Source organism: Dipteris shenzhenensis, chromosome 6 (assembly GCF_047967505.1).
Source record: "Dipteris shenzhenensis isolate YYH24624 ecotype China chromosome 6, Dip_SZ_1.0, whole genome shotgun sequence".
Classification (NCBI taxonomy): domain Eukaryota; kingdom Viridiplantae; phylum Streptophyta; class Polypodiopsida; order Gleicheniales; family Dipteridaceae; genus Dipteris; species Dipteris shenzhenensis.
This window is the reverse complement of record NC_141601.1, coordinates 56,448,576-56,464,366: the sequence shown is the minus strand read 5'-3', so window position 1 is coordinate 56,464,366 and position 15,791 is coordinate 56,448,576. Positions and strand designations below refer to the sequence as shown.

The window sequence follows — 15,791 nt, the reverse complement described above, 5'->3', positions numbered from 1 at the left end:
GAAATTTGTCTTAAACGTGTATGGGTCAGTATGCTTACTAGCCCAATGCTGCCACCAAGTCACCGCCTCACTTGTAAGATGAGGGGCTGCAAGGTGGACTTTATCTTGCTCATCTTGAATCCGTGCTAACGGAAAATGAGCTACAAACTAATGAATAAATTGTAAAATTGTTATTACCATAGACAGAGAAAGGAGATGAGGGTAGAGAGAGTAGAGTCGGCAACTGATTGGGTCCCTGTACCCACTGAGAGCCCCCTCCCCCAATCAGGGGAGCATTTGCTTTATACTTGGAGAACTGAGAAATACAAAGAACACTCTTCAAGAGAGCACGGAAGGCGCTTCTGAAGACCTCACTGTGCACACATATAGCAGACCCAAAGACCTGAGAGGCAACATCGACTAGTACTGAGACCTTGATGCTGTCCACACTGACGATGTAGGATGCTAGTAAGGCAAGGGAGAGGCTTGTCCTGTCTACCGGAATGCAGGGTTACTGCGTGAGTGAGAGAGTGAAAACTAGAAGTGATAGACCCTTTGAGAGAACTGAGAGATGACTGAAATATAGAGCTGAGAGCGAGCTGAGTAAACTGTAAAAGAGAGCTGAGAAAGATGAGGAAACAGTGTCCAAACCTCTCTCCGTTTGTTGGTCCAAACCTCCGACTGTTGTGCTGCGTGGACACCTTAAGACCAAGGGACTGAGGCTAGAGCAGGGCCAGAACTGAGGATCTCAGGGCTGCACAAGGAGGCTGGAGTGGAGCTTGTAGGAGAGCTGAAGGTTGGAGCACTGAATGAGAAAATAGGGCAGCCAAGGGGCCCTTTTATAGGGCTGGACTGAGCCAACCCAGTCTGTAAACAGCCGACTGAGTCAGTCTGTTTTACAGACTGGTTGGCCTACAACCAGCCTATAAAAAGCCCTCCCTGGCTAATTTGCCAGGGGAATTTTTGGGCAGCCTTTGCAGGCTGCCTTCCCTGCTTACCTGTCCAGCCTTTGGGGACCCTAAAGGGACTCCTAACCTAGGCTAAGACCTAAACTATAAGATGGAAACACTTAACCTACTGTTCTCCAGTGGGTACTAGTGAAGAAGAACTGACTTACTGACTTGACCTAAGGCTGAGAGATTGACCTACGTAGCTTGTGCCTGACTGTCCCTGGACAAGGGCTCACAAAGGGGTCACAGTATACGACAAAAACTCCTGATTGTACAAATAGTCAAGACGATGAGAGAGAAAAACTGGTCGATCCCTCAACCTCAGCTTGGCAAATGAAAGGAACAACAAGATCGCCTAGAAAGGATGTAGAGCAGCAAGAAGATAGGCTGGAGCAGCACCGAGCTAGGTGGATGAAGAGTAGAAAGGCTAGGAGCTAGGTGTGCAAGAGAGCAATCAATAGCAAAGCCAGAAGGGTAGGCAGGGAAAGTACTAGGGCAGCACTTCTTGGAAGAGCCCTCGTGGCATGCTGGGATGAGGTACACAGCAAGAGAGAGAGAAGATGGCAGCGAATTGGAGCAGTAGCAGCAGCAGCAGCTTGGAAGGCTATGGTGGCAAGGTGGAAGCTGTTGCGTAGCAAGCGGAAGAGGAGATGGCCTTGCTGAGGAGGATTCACTCAATCTGAGTGGGCAGGCTAGGCCATTATTTTATAGGAGAGCTAGGACTAAAAATAGAGTAGCTTTTTCAAAAGTAAGAATGCTAAAAGTAAAAAAAACGAAACTATCTTTTTGAAAAAGCCAAAAGCAGAAAAGCTAGAGTATTATTACTATTAATATTTTACCCATTCACCAAGGTTAATTAATCTAGAGGCCTAGGACTCAATTAACCCTAGAACCTAGACAACTTGTATCTAACTCTAGACAACTCAGAATTCTACCAAACTGAAACCATCTTTTAGCACTCTCGAAAGGCTCTCGAAACTAGATACTCAAGGATTGGGTTTTGAGATTGCTCCCAACTCACTAAGCTATGCGATCTAGATCCGTCCTCATTGACTAAGCATCATAGCCCAACACACCAATGCTCACCCCCAAGGCCGTTGAAAGTGTTAGGGAGGAATGGTCGGGTATGGAGAACCCTTGTGGATGTGCAAAGTGTCATCAGTTTCATACGGCATGTTGGTAAATTAATACTAGGTGGAGGGTGATCTGGTAAGGTAGTCAATCTACTCGTAACTTCACTAGTGTGAAGTCCATCCCATGCACTAGCTTCTGACATCTTGTCATTGAATGTGACTGATGGATACTGAAGATCCATGGCCATGCTGAAGATGGCAGAGAAACGGTGCATCACACTGAAGGTGATTGGTCGTGCTGAAGGCAACAGATCGCACTGAAGGCGGTAAGAGCTCTGAAATCCGGAAAAGGGTCACACTGAAGGTGACAAGTGCTATACTTAAGATAGCATGCATGGTGATCAGCCATGAAAAGAGAGTACTCTAAGCTGCAAGAGAGTATGTGCACATGGTAGCAGAAGATGCCCAGCCGGGATGTTAATTCTGCAATCAAAACTCACATAGAAGAATATCAATAAGATGAGATCTCAATAATGGAAAATAAAAATGTGTCTAGAAGAAAGAACCGTGGTTACAGTATATTGCTTGCTATTATAGAAGAGATGTGGACATGTGTTGAAGTAATTGGTACACTGCGAACTGCAAGACACTACCAGATATAAAGCCTAAATTCCAGACATCTTCACTAACTGTAAACAGTATGGTTGGATTATTGAAGCTGTATTTTCCTTGCAGAGGTCAGATAACATAAGAACAATACCAAAGTTTGAAAGGAAGCAATGATACGGAACATGAAGCAAAGTTTGAAAATGGAGATGCAAAGAAAGATATGGTGCAAACCTACGTAAGAGGCACACAATGCAGAGAATACCAGCCATGGAGTTGAGAATACGGATGGTGTAAATTGCTCGCTATTGTAGAAGAGATGTGGACACGTGTTGAAGTAAGTGGTACAATGCTATTCACAGAAATGGAGAAGTGCAAGACACAACCAGATATGAAGCCTAAATTTTCACTTTTTGATGTACAACTTGGAACAATACTTGATGACAATCATTCTTTTATGTGCATGAATAAACTTCTGGCACTACAACTGAAAGCTACTGTGCTTGATCAGAACGAATCTTTTTCATTTCAACTTCCACCCATTATGATGACTATGGTGATGAGTTTTGGGATAGTCATATGTTGGATTAGGGCTTGTCACCTCCCCACCTGTGAGCCCCCAAATGAGGAGTGCATCGCGGGGGGGGGGGGGGGGGGGGGGGGGGGGAAGCGATATGGGGCTGCCACATAGCTGTTCTCTGTAGTAATTGTTAGGGTCTCGTTGCTGGTCATAACGTGTGAATCTAATTATTTGTGGTCAGCCAAAAAACTATAGTGGCCAAGCAAGATTAGACAATTGTTGTCAGATGAAGAAGTACCATATTTCCATGAAGATAGATACCATAATGATCTGAAATATGACAACTGCAACCATGGCAACAACAATGAACAAAAAGCTACTGGCCTGACAATAATGGAAGTGAAGGTGTCAAAACAAAAGAAAAGAATAAGGATCAACTCACATGGTATTTCATAATGAGACTCTGGAAAGAGATAAAAAGGTAAGAAAAAGAAAGGTACAAAAAGTTTCCCAAAGACAGTTCAAAATTGAACATGAATTGCCTGAAAAAATGATCCAATGAGTGTGGAAAATGATCGTAAGAGGCAGATTGATTTTCACTGGGTGTGCAGAATGAGAGAAGATGGTGAATGACTTTCAAAAAGGTAACAAGGCAAGAATTGACAGCACAAACTCTTCATTAGACCTTGAAGATCATTGAAAGAACCCATAGATTCAGATCATGTGAGATGAAGACACTTGTCTTATGCAAAGCTTGATATATCACACAAAAAGGTAAATCAGTGCATCTGCTCATGTTTGGAAACATTTGTATGTTCATGAAAGCAGCAAGGTTTGAAGAGTGCACGTAGATGTTCTACAAAGTCATTCATGAAATTTATAAGACATGCAGTGATTCAAAACTACAAATCTATTTATGTTTGGACACAACAGAGATATCTTTTATATAGGAGGACAACAACATCTGTGCAAGACAAAATCATATTACAAAAGAGCAACAAAGCTCCAACAGCAAATGATGATGTATCTCATCATCCATATGCATTCAGGTTTTGAGAAAGTCCAGAACCTCTGTCATCCAGGTGTACTAGAAAGACTTAAAATAGACGAAACAGGGGTCCGAGCCCCCCACCTCTTGTGCGAGCTATTAGTATACTGGGATGAATAGTACTGAACCCCAATGTGTTCAATTTGAGCTTGAAACACCAGTAGCTTTTGGCGCAATGCAACTTGGTTGTCACAAAGGATCATATCCATGTTGTAGCCTCAAGAGGGGTGACACGTCAACCACCGAAGGCACTGGGTTTAGGAGTCCCACACCCTACCCCATAGCCATGCTAGAGCCCACTAAGCACACAAAAGTCTTGAGGGATGCTCAATGGGTTCAACTTCCTTTCTTGTATATAAGGCCTCTATGGCCACATTATTGTATATGGGGCTGATTTCCCTTTGTCACTTGTCACAAGCGCCTAGGGCCTAGACTCATAGTTACCAAGTAACTGGAATGTTTCGGGAAGGGGGAACCGGAACCTGAATGCCACGTCATACACAACGCGTCATCATATGACATAAAACTATGTTAGAAAATGAAAGAAACTAACATTTTACAGCTTTAAACTATCTATATAAGCTCTAAAGTACCCATTTGAAACTTTCAAAGAGCCTTTTTTTGGGGGGGGACGTTTCGGGGCCGTTCCGGTTCCGGCCTGCTTTTTGGAAAGGTTCCAGACGTTCAGGATGTCGGAACGCCGTTCCCTGGTAAGCCTAGACTAGTCCTTTGCTAGAAGCCTAAGGATGAAAACAGAGGTAATCGGAGCAGTATTGATCTCCAAACTGAATTTTTAGTCATGTGAATAAAGAGTGGTTAAGATAACCTTAGTCCACAATTTCAACATACTGATGTGTCATGTTGACATGGTAGTCTGACATGGCATGCTGATATGGAAGTCTGATGTGGCATGGGACACATGGCAGCCCATGAGGGGTCACAGGGCGCATGACGGCTTGTGGGGACATGTGGAGGGCCATGCATCAACCATACCACTTGTCTTTGCAGGAACTCCAGCCCCTATGCAGCAAGTTTTCTCTCCCCCTAACTCTTTTGCAGCACATTTTGCGCCCTTTTGCTGCATTTTTTTGCAGAGCTCTATGCCTCTTTCTTCCTCTCTTTCAATGGCTTCTCCACGTGGCATTGAGACAGATAACAAGTCTCCTTGGTAGTTGGAGGTTGACCCCTTGCCAAGTACGACAAAGAGAAAGGAGGAGAGTACAAGTGGAATTGTCACTCTATAAAGCAAAAAGTGGAGCTATAGACTGAATGCGGGTTCATTTAGTGGGAGTGAGGATGCAACACATCCCCCCTTGCCCTTTAGTTAGACCCCATACATTTGAAGGCACTTGCAAAGAGGTTGGACAGTATTGCGTTACGATCCATGATTCTTGATCTGAACAACTCACCAAACAAAGAATTTGCTAGCACACGAAGGGACCACCAAACAAAATATGTTTGAGCCTAAAAGACAATGTATCTGCAGTTATCTTCACTCGCTGGAGCCGCATCACAGTGACACCCTCCACAGCTCAGAATGCCCAGGCTTCATCCTCTTCTTCAGTTGCAGCAAACACAACCTTGTCTCCAGAATTCGATTCCACTATCACATGTGCTTTGTCCTGAGACTGTTCATCACATCGCTTTTTCCAACAGTGTTTCTCTATGTGGCCAGGTTTTCCACAATATTCACATCCTTTTTTGTTGTTCTTAGAATCCTCCACGCCATATGTGGGTTCACCAACTAGTTGAAGGCTTTCTTCCAGCCGTTCTTCACTTACCAACCTTGACACGGCATCTAGAAAATCGAGATCATCATCTAGCCTAAGTATCTTTATTGTTGCTGCATACCTGGGGGGCAAACTTGCGAGTAGGATAGCTTTCGTATCATTGTCATCCACCTTTGAACGGAGATCACTCAACTGTTTGAGAAGAGACTGAAATCGATTTAGAAATAGCCCAAGGCTCTCTCCTTCTCTCATGGATATCCCGCACGATTCTTGCTTCAATGAAGCTTTGGAATGCTTCATTTTTACTCCAAAAAGATCGCCCAATTGTCTGCAGCTGTTTTAGTAACATTGAGATAATGAAAAAAACTATCTCCCAAATTATGATCCGTCATACCTATGGCTTTCTCGTTCTTGCTTTCCCACAAGGCAACCTTGTCTGCATCCTCTTGATTCTTGGCTTCTGTTCTGTCCCTGCAAAACAACACCACCCCTGCATGAAATATAGATGCATTGCTAGTTGCCACGAGGGAAAATTACACCCATTGAACTTTGTGATGGAGCCCTCGGCTGATTTATCCTTCTTCTGGATGTCCATGACCTCTAGGGATGCTCTTTTGCTTCGACCAAAGTACTAGCTTCCTTGCAAGATGACGTTCAGTCCTCAGCAAGGATCTTGAAAAGCTACAGCTTTGAGATCAGGCACACAGGTTCAAAGACCTCAAGCATCACCAGGACATCACCAAAAGCTTTCTACTCAGTAAATCCCGCAGTCAGATGAACCTCAAACCTCACAAACCTCTAGAGAAACATCGACAATAGGTTAAAGCACACAAACTATGCCCACACAAATCCTTAACCTCATGACTTGCGCTCAGAATCTTGATCAGCGCTGCTCTGATACCACTTGTCGGAATTGGTGTTCCAAATTATGCATTATCTAACTAAGAGTATGCAAGAAGAGAGCGACCTTTCACATAAAATATAAAATGCAGTAAGTTGAACACGACCACACAGTAGCTGAAACCGTAAAGAGAGATTGTGACTCAAGGCCAACTTTATTCATGAGAACTCTGATTCCAAGATCTGACCAGGACATGCGACTACCTGCTCATGCTATCCCGCATTGATGCAGGTTTACAAAGACACGACTCTCTACCACAGACTCCTAACCGACTCTCTACCACAGACTCTCTAACCGACTCTCATCGACCCGTCACAGGCTCGCAATGGACAAAAGGACAGATCTCAGTGTAGCCGACCAGTTTTGTAGAAGGCAAGCGACTTGGAGGTCATGACACCGCCTCAACCTCACCATGCATGGACACGTGCAGCCCATGCACCTGACCTAGTGAGTAGCCACCGTTACCAGCCAATTGCCTCGTAATCCTGCACGAGCCTACGTCGTTCCAGTCAATCATATGGCATTGCATGGGCCAATGGGGTACCAGCCATCAACCACCGTTTGGCCTGATGTACCCAACACCAACAGTCACCAGAGGCTTCTTTCCAACAGTTTTGCTATTAATTCTTGATTGCAGATTTGAAATACTGACAGAACTGATGTGGGAAGTGATTGTGACATGCCTTCATGTAAGATTGGTCTTTTGGATAAGTTTTGGCATCATCTGGGGGCACCTACTCCTTAGCTTCCCCAGGACAGTTTTGGCACAATTTTATTGTTGTATTTCATTGTAATCTTATCCTATTGTATAAAAGAGTGATAGTAGACAAGATTTCTCTAGGGTCCTATAATCTGTTTTGGTTCTATCCTAAGTTCTGAATACTATTGTATTAGAAACTGAGCATGTGAGAGAATGGAGAGTGAGAGAGAGCAAGAGAGTGAGAGCTGGAGAGCTGAAAGCTGAAAGCTGAGTTGCAATAGAAGAGTGTAAAAAGTACAACACAATGAGTGAGAGAGAAGGTTTTGTCCTAGTGACAAAACCTTAGTTGTCACTAACCATAGTTAGTGAACTAACTGCGGTTAGGGGGAAAAACCTCTTAAAGAGGGAAAAGTGACCCTAACTAGCTTATTAAATTACATTGGTCACTGCTGAATTATATCTATAATTCTAACACCCCCCTGCAGTGCCAATGTCATGTACAAGGCTGATCAATCACCAAACGGATATAAGTTCAGGGCACTGCGAAATGCCTCAAACTTTTCACGTGGTAGTGCTTTGGTGAAAATATCTGCAATGTTGTCGTGTGGACACAAAGATCATACTGATCTCTCCTGCATGCAACTTCTCTCTGACGTAGTGATAGTGAACCTCAATGTGCTTCGTGCGAGCATGAAACACTGGATTCTTTGCCACTGCAATGGCACTCTGACTATCAGTGGAGAATTGGAGAAGGACCCTCCAAAGACAGATGAAGATCAGCAAATAGACGTCGCAGCCAGACACATTCAACTGTTGCTGTGAAAGCTGCCCTGTACTCAGCTTCACATGATGAGGTAGCCACTGTAGATTGTTTCTTGCTCAGCCAGGAAATGCAAGATTTACCCAAAAAGAAACAATTGCCACTAGTGGACTGCCTAGTGTCATAATCACCAGCCCAATCTGAATCACTGTAGGCATGCATCTGCAAGTCACCCCCCCTGGGAAATAGCAAGCCAAAAGACTTCGTGCCTTGCAAATAACGGAAGATGCGCTTAACTGCCTGCCAATGCATAGTTTTTGGGCTGTGCATGTACCTACTCACCTGAGATACTGCAAACTGAATATCAGGTCTAGTGTTGCAGAGATATATGAGGCATCCAACAACTTGACTGTAAAGTGTGGCATCAACTAATTCTCCTGCATCATGCATTGTGAGTTTCAGCCCCGGCTCCATGGGAGTGGCTATGGGCTTACAATCATGCATGTTAAATTTGTCCAAGAGTTTCTGAACATACTTGGACTGAGACATAACAGTGCCACGTCTCTCATGAGAGAACTGGATCCCCAAATAAAAGTGAAGCAGCCCCAAATCTGACATGTCAAAGTTGGTCTGCAAATCAGCTTTGAAATCTGCAATTTTGTCTTCATTGGACCCTGTGAGTAGTAAGTCATCGACATAAAGAAGGATGACTAAAATTTCCCCCTGGATCCCCAAATAAAAGTGAAGCAGCCCCAAATCTGACATGTCAAAGTTGGTCTGCAAATCAGCTTTGAAATCTGCAATTTTGTCTTCATTGGACCCTGTGAGCAGTAAGTCATCGACATAAAGAAGGATGACTAAAATTTCCCCCCCATCCATCTTGATGTAGAGGGTGCTCTCAGTACGACTATTGTGCAGCCCCTTGCTGGTCAAAAAGGCATGGATCTTGGCATACCATGCACGAGGGGCCTGTTTCAGCCCATATAAAGCTTTGTTGAGCTTGCATACTTGAAGTGCATTTGCTGTAATTTCAAAGCCCGGAGGTTGTTTGACATACACCTCTTCCAGCAAGTTCCCATTTAAGAAGGCTGTTTTTATGTCCAACTGATGAACATTCCACTCAAAATGTGCAGCCATTGCAATAACTGATCGGATGGTGGTCATCCGGGATGTAGGAGCGAATGTCTCCTCATAATCTATGTCCTTTTTCTGAGCATAGCCTTTAGCAACCAGCCTTGCCTTATATCTGTCAATGGAGCCATCTGGCTTCCGTTTGACCTTGAAAACCCATCGTGTGCCAATGGCATGTTTACCCGGTGGCAAGTCTACAACATCCCAAGTCTGATTTTTTGCAATGGACTGCAACTCCATCGTGTATGGCATTCATCCAATGCACATTGTCCTTTGCCTCTTCGAATGTGGCAGGCTCCTCCTCATCAAGAAGAGTACCTGCATATGCTGATTCCACTGAATTAGCACCTTCCATGTGCCTTGCTGCACTGCGAGTCCTGCCAGGTAACGGAGCATCAATTTTACTCTCCTTGAGAGTCTGTAACAGCCAATTTGGGACTGTTTTTGCTGCATGTATGTCTGCAATTTCTTGCTGCACCACCTGTTCCACTGCCTGTGGAGGGGGCAAGACATCCTGTGGCGGAACTAAAGCATTTGGAGGTGGCTGTAAATTCTGATTTGCATCAGAAAAATCAGCAGGGGAACCCAAGGCAATGGGTAGCAACCCCTCAAAGACATCCTTTGAAGAAGAAGGCATTTGAAATTCAGCCTGAGTGTGAGCTGAATTTTCAGCAAATATCACATCTCTACTTACTATGATCTTGCGTGTAGCAGGATTGTAGAGACGGTAACCCTTGCTTTCTGCACTGTACCCAACAAATATGCACTTAATGGCTTTATCTGACAACTTGTGCCTAAATTCAACTGGCACATGAGCATAAGCAAGGCATCCAAAGACTCGGAAGTGATCCACTGAAGGCTTTCTATCATTCCAGACCTCATAAGGAGTTTTTGTTTTTAAAGCTTTAGTGGGAGCCCGATTCAAAATGTAATTGGCACACATCAAACCCTCAAGCCAGAATTTGTGAGGCATGTGTTTGCTTTTCAGCATACATATGTCCATCTCCATGAGAGTTCTATTTTTCCTCTTAGCTTTGCCATTTTGCTGAGGGGTCAGCCTGACTGTGAGCTGATGCACAATACCTTTGCCTTTCAGAAAAGCATCAAATTCTGTAGACAAGTATTCCCCACCTCTATCTGTGCGCAATGTCTGTATCTTGAGTCCGGTTTCATTTTCAACCATGGCTGAAAAGTGTTTAAACACTGTGAACACTTCTGATTTGCGTTTCAGCCCAAAAACCCAAGTGAAATTGGAGTAATCATCAATAAATGTAACGAAGTAGAGATGACCACCCAACGATGGAGTCCTCATGGGACCACAGACATCACTGTGTATAAGCTATAATTTGCGGACAGCTTTAACTGAACCATCCTTCTTGAAGGGGAATCTATGCATCTTGCCTAAAATGCATCCTTCACAGGCATGTGGAGGAGGTATCTCAAGAGGTGGCAATGCATCAACCATGGAATACTTTTGAAGTGTCATCAAGCTATTGTAATGCATGTGGCCATATCGGGCATGCCATAATTCTGCATTCTGCATGGCAGCTGTAGGGGTAGAGACTGCAAGAGCATGGGCTGCTCTTTTGTCAAATAGATCAAGCTGAAAAAGCCCACGCAGCAGAGTACCAGATAACCTTAAGACATAGTCATTTTCCCTGTCTTGGACATCACATTTGTCATCCTCAAAGATGACCTGAAATCCAGCTCTGTTAGGAGTGGACACACTGAAAGAAGATTTTTGGTTATACCAGGCACATATAAGACATCTGAAAGTCTGAAAATTGAGCCATCAATGGCAGTGAGCTCAACATCTCCTGTGCCACGTACTGAATATGATGAGTTGTTGGCACAGGTGACTTTCTTACCAATGGGAGGTGGATGCAAGGAAGTAAAAAGACACTTCTTAGAGGTGACGTGCTTGGATGCACCGTTGTCAAAATACCAAGTGTTCAGTGTTTCATTGACACTGAAAGCAGATGCATCCGTAGAAGAGTCATAACTGCAAGTCAAAAATGCATATGTATCATCACTGTAAGTGGCTGTACTATCCCGAGCGTCTGGAACAGCCAGCCTAGAATCTGAAATGCAAGATAAAAAGGCATAATCCTGTCCAACAAAGTTGGCTGCAGCATCCCCACTGTCAGATGCATGAGGAGCTGAATCTGAAACAGCCATACCGGAGCTGTTTTTCTTCTCTTTTGCAAGCCTTTTCCTGCATTCTGCAATGTGATGACCTGGCTTTTTGCAGTAGTGACAAAAACCCTTCTTTTTGGGCTTACTTGCATCATTTTTAGCCTTTTGTGAAGGCTGTCCTGACCCACTGGAAGGCTGATTTACTGATGTCTTTGCCTGTCCCTTTGTTTTTGATTTAAACTTTGAGAGCATGGCTTGTTCACCTACACGTGAAGCCAAGTTTTTCCTGGTCTGCTCTTCCTGAAGCAGAAGTCCTATCAACTCATGAAAAGTGAGAGGATTTGCACCCCCCCTCAATGATAAGTTCAGCGAGGTATGAAAGCTGAGATAAGACTCAGGAAGAGAATTCAGAGTGGTTGTAATCATCTCTGAATCAGGAATAATTTCATCTATGTTTAACAATTGCTCTCTGAGATCCTGTAGCTTTGTGAGGTGGACTGACATGGAGTCACCCTCTTCCATATGTGTATTACTTAATTCTCTTTTCAAGAAGGATACCCTTGCATCATTCCGGGCTGCATACATGCTTTCTAAACGCTGCCTTGGAGGTCTTACACGACCGGATATGCGGAATGATAAATCTTTTCACTGAAAGAGAGATACATGACAAAGCTAAGGCATCTCGTGAATCCCATCTCTTCTGATCTGGAGTAGTGGCTATAGCTGCACCACCAACTTGTTCTGCAGCTGCCCCCTGTGCACGACCTCTTCCACCTTCTTGCTGAGGAGGGGTATTAGGTGCCATACTTGCTGGTCGGATCTCACCCCCATTCACATAATCCCATAAATTGCGAGAAATCAGAATATTGCGTACCATAAAACTCCAGAGGGAGTAGTTGGTACCATCCAACTTGTCTTCCTGTGAAAGACCACCGAACTGGAAGTCATTCTGATTTTGCTGGGCCATATCTGAGAAAGAGATTTAAGCAGATACAAAACTGAATTCCCTTACTGGGAATGAAATGCACAACTCCCAAAAAACACAGCCAAGCACTGGCTGTAAATGCATCTCAGATTTCTGTACTTGCACTGTCAGAAATCTGTCCAAGCATCAAAAACTCTCCAGAATCTGCCAAAAGTACTGCAAAACACTCCAAGAAAGGCAGTATGAACTGAAAACTCCAGAAATTGCTCTCCCAACACAAAAGCCCCAAAATAGGCCTGAAATTGCAACCGGAAAGGTGCAAATAGATCAAAAGCCCCAAATGTTGCAAGAATTGCGCTCTGTCTGCAAAAGCCCCAAATTTCACTGCGAGATTGCAGTGTAATTACAAAATGCCCAAATTTCTTCAAGAAATTTACTGCAGAACTGAAAGCCCCAAATTTCGAGCTTGAAATTGCAACCAGAAAGGGGCAGAAGTACAGAAAGCCCCAAATTTTGCAATTTCAGCAGAAAGCCCCAAATTTCAGACCAAATCTGCAATGTTTGCTCCAAGTGTAGCTCCGAAACTACAAAATGACTGCAATGTCTGCAACAAACAAAATGCCCCAAATGTACTCCCAAAAAACTGAGCCAAACAATGGCTGTCTGCAAAATGTGCCTGTCGAGGATCACCTGCGAGTTTCTCCTGTACAAAATCAAAGGACTACCCGCTGTACGGAAGCAGGACCAGTACGGAAGTACTGTACGGAGGTACTGATGACAGTACGGATCACGTACGTGCTGGTACGGACGATGATAGCGAGCCGTACGGCTGGTGGCGGCGAGCTGTACGGCTGGTACGGAACTGTACGACGAACCGTACAGTTCTGACGGCGAGCTGTACGGACACAATGTACGGACGAACACGGCGAGCTGTACGGACGCGACGTACGACGCAGATCTGCAACGCAAGTACGGAACGGTACGGCAGGTAAGGTACGACACGTACAAAATGCCCAAATTTCTTCAAGAAATTTACTGCAGAACTGAAAGCCCCAAATTTCGAGCTTGAAATTGCAACCAGAAAGGGGCAGAAGTACAGAAAGCCCCAAATTTTGCAATTTCAGCAGAAAGCCCCAAATTTCAGACCAAATCTGCAATGTTTGCTCCAAGTGTAGCTCCGAAACTACAAAATGATTGCAATGTCTGCAACAAACAAAATGCCCCAAATGTACTCCCAAAAAACTGAGCCAAACAATGGTTGTCTGCAAAATGTGCCTGTCGAGGATCACCTGCGAGTTTCTCCTGTACAAAATCAAAGGACTACCCGCTGTACGGAAGCAGGACCAGTACGGAAGTACTGTACGGAGGTACTGATGACAGTACGGATCACGTACGTGCTGGTACGGACGATGATAGCGAGCCGTACGGTTGGTGGCGGCGAGCTGTACGGCTGGTACGGAACTGTACGACGAACCGTACAGTTCTGACGGCGAGCTGTACGGACACGATGTACGGACGACCACGGCGAGCTGTACGGACGCGACGTACGACGCAGATCTGCAACGCAAGTACGGAACGGTACGGCAGGTAAGGTACGACACGTACAATACGGATTCCGTACAGTCGTACGGACTGTACGGACGAGGTGCAGCAGCGAAGCGTGGGTTGTAGTTGGAGCTCAACGGGGAAGAAGTAGGGAGCTGGATCAAATGCTCTGATACCAAATGTGAGAGAATGGAGAGTGAGAGAGAGCAAGAGAGTGAGAGCTGGAGAGTTGAAAGCTGAAAGCTGAGTTGCAATAGAAGAGTGTAAAAAGTACAACACATGAGTGAGAGATAAGTTTTTGTCCTAGTGACAAAACCTTAGTAGTCACTAACCATAGTTAGTGAACTAACTGCGGTTAGGGGAAAAAACCTCTTAAGGAGGGAAAAGTGCCCCTAACTAGCTTATTAAATTACATTGGTCACTGCTGAATTATATCTATAATTCTAACAGAGCATGGCTGGAATAGATAAATATGCTGAGTACGGCAGGAGTTGATCCTCGTTCTTATCCCACATAGCCTTGCGATTTCTGTGTTCCTTATCTCTTTTGTTTGAAGTTTTAAACTGTGACTGAATCATGGATGTTATAGTGGCTCAAATCTTTCAGTTTAAGGTTATTAATTTCTTGTTTTAATTGAATAAATCATTGGAAATGTGCCTCCTCCATGACTTTGAATGTTTAGCTTTTTGTTTGACCAATGGATGCACCTAAGCGTACACTCTTTGCAGGTCTTGAAGTTGACGATGCAAATTATGTAGGACCTTTTGTCCCTTTCAGATCTTTACTGCAGGATCTCCTTTTCTCTGATCAATGTCACCTTGTCCAGATCTTCTTCCACAGCTCAGATTCCTTATTAGGTCTTCACTCTTCATGCCGTTTGCAGGCTTGCTGATTTCTCTGGTTCAGCCCCATCTTGTGCATGAGCCTATGCTTTACAGGTTTATGAGGGACCTGTGAATGGAATCTTATACCGCTGCTCAGTTGTGTGCTGCATGCTAAACTACTGCTGGAATGTCGGGATTTCTCAGGTCTAGGCCTGTCACCTATTACCGTGAAAGAAATCAGAGGGGGCTTTGTAGACTGCAGTGCCCTCCCATAAACAGAGTTTGTAAAATCTGAAATGCACAGACTGAATGCTGCAAACTGAAAATGCCAATGGCTAGCTACAAGCTCTCCTAAGACGATGCACACACATGAAAATATATAGCAACTAGCTGCAAAACACAATGAATCCACAATGCACAGCAAACTTGAGGAGGCTAGGAGGTGTGAAGGTGAAGCCACCCTTTGATGTTTCTGAAGGGTTAGGGTAAAAGCTCCTATACGGCATTTACATAGCGCAATACACTAACACATATGTACGCTTAGGTTACTAACATTGATTAGTTGCCCTAGAGTGTGTGAGGTGGTTAGTGGTTGCCTGTGTGACATGTGCATTCGACAACTCTACAACTTGTTACCACTTGGCCTATACATTACCATTACCACGACTGCCCCATATGTAAGACAATCATACCTCCAAAAGCGTGAGCGTTGCTATATATGATTGCATTTCGTACGTGTGGATCCAAACACGCAAACAATATGATGCAAAACAATGAAATACAGCAGAATGGCCAAGCATGAATGAGAACTGAAAGACCTTGAATAAGCACACAGAAAATATATGGAATTGGGATTCATATTGAAAGTTGTTATTTCTTTTATAAAGGGTAGTTTCCTACTGTGGTGCCTTCAACAAGCGTGTGTTAGAACAATGAGTGATGAACTAAAGATGTACTTTATTA

The 15,791-nt window shown here is 44.2% G+C and overlaps 1 protein-coding gene across 1 annotated transcript in view; it reads left to right on the top strand.

Moving 5' to 3' along the window:
* LOC147901385 (protein NRT1/ PTR FAMILY 8.2-like) overlaps positions 1 to 15,791 on the top strand; it is a 61,071-nt gene that overhangs the window by 26,541 nt on the left and 18,739 nt on the right. The window lies entirely within an intron of this gene.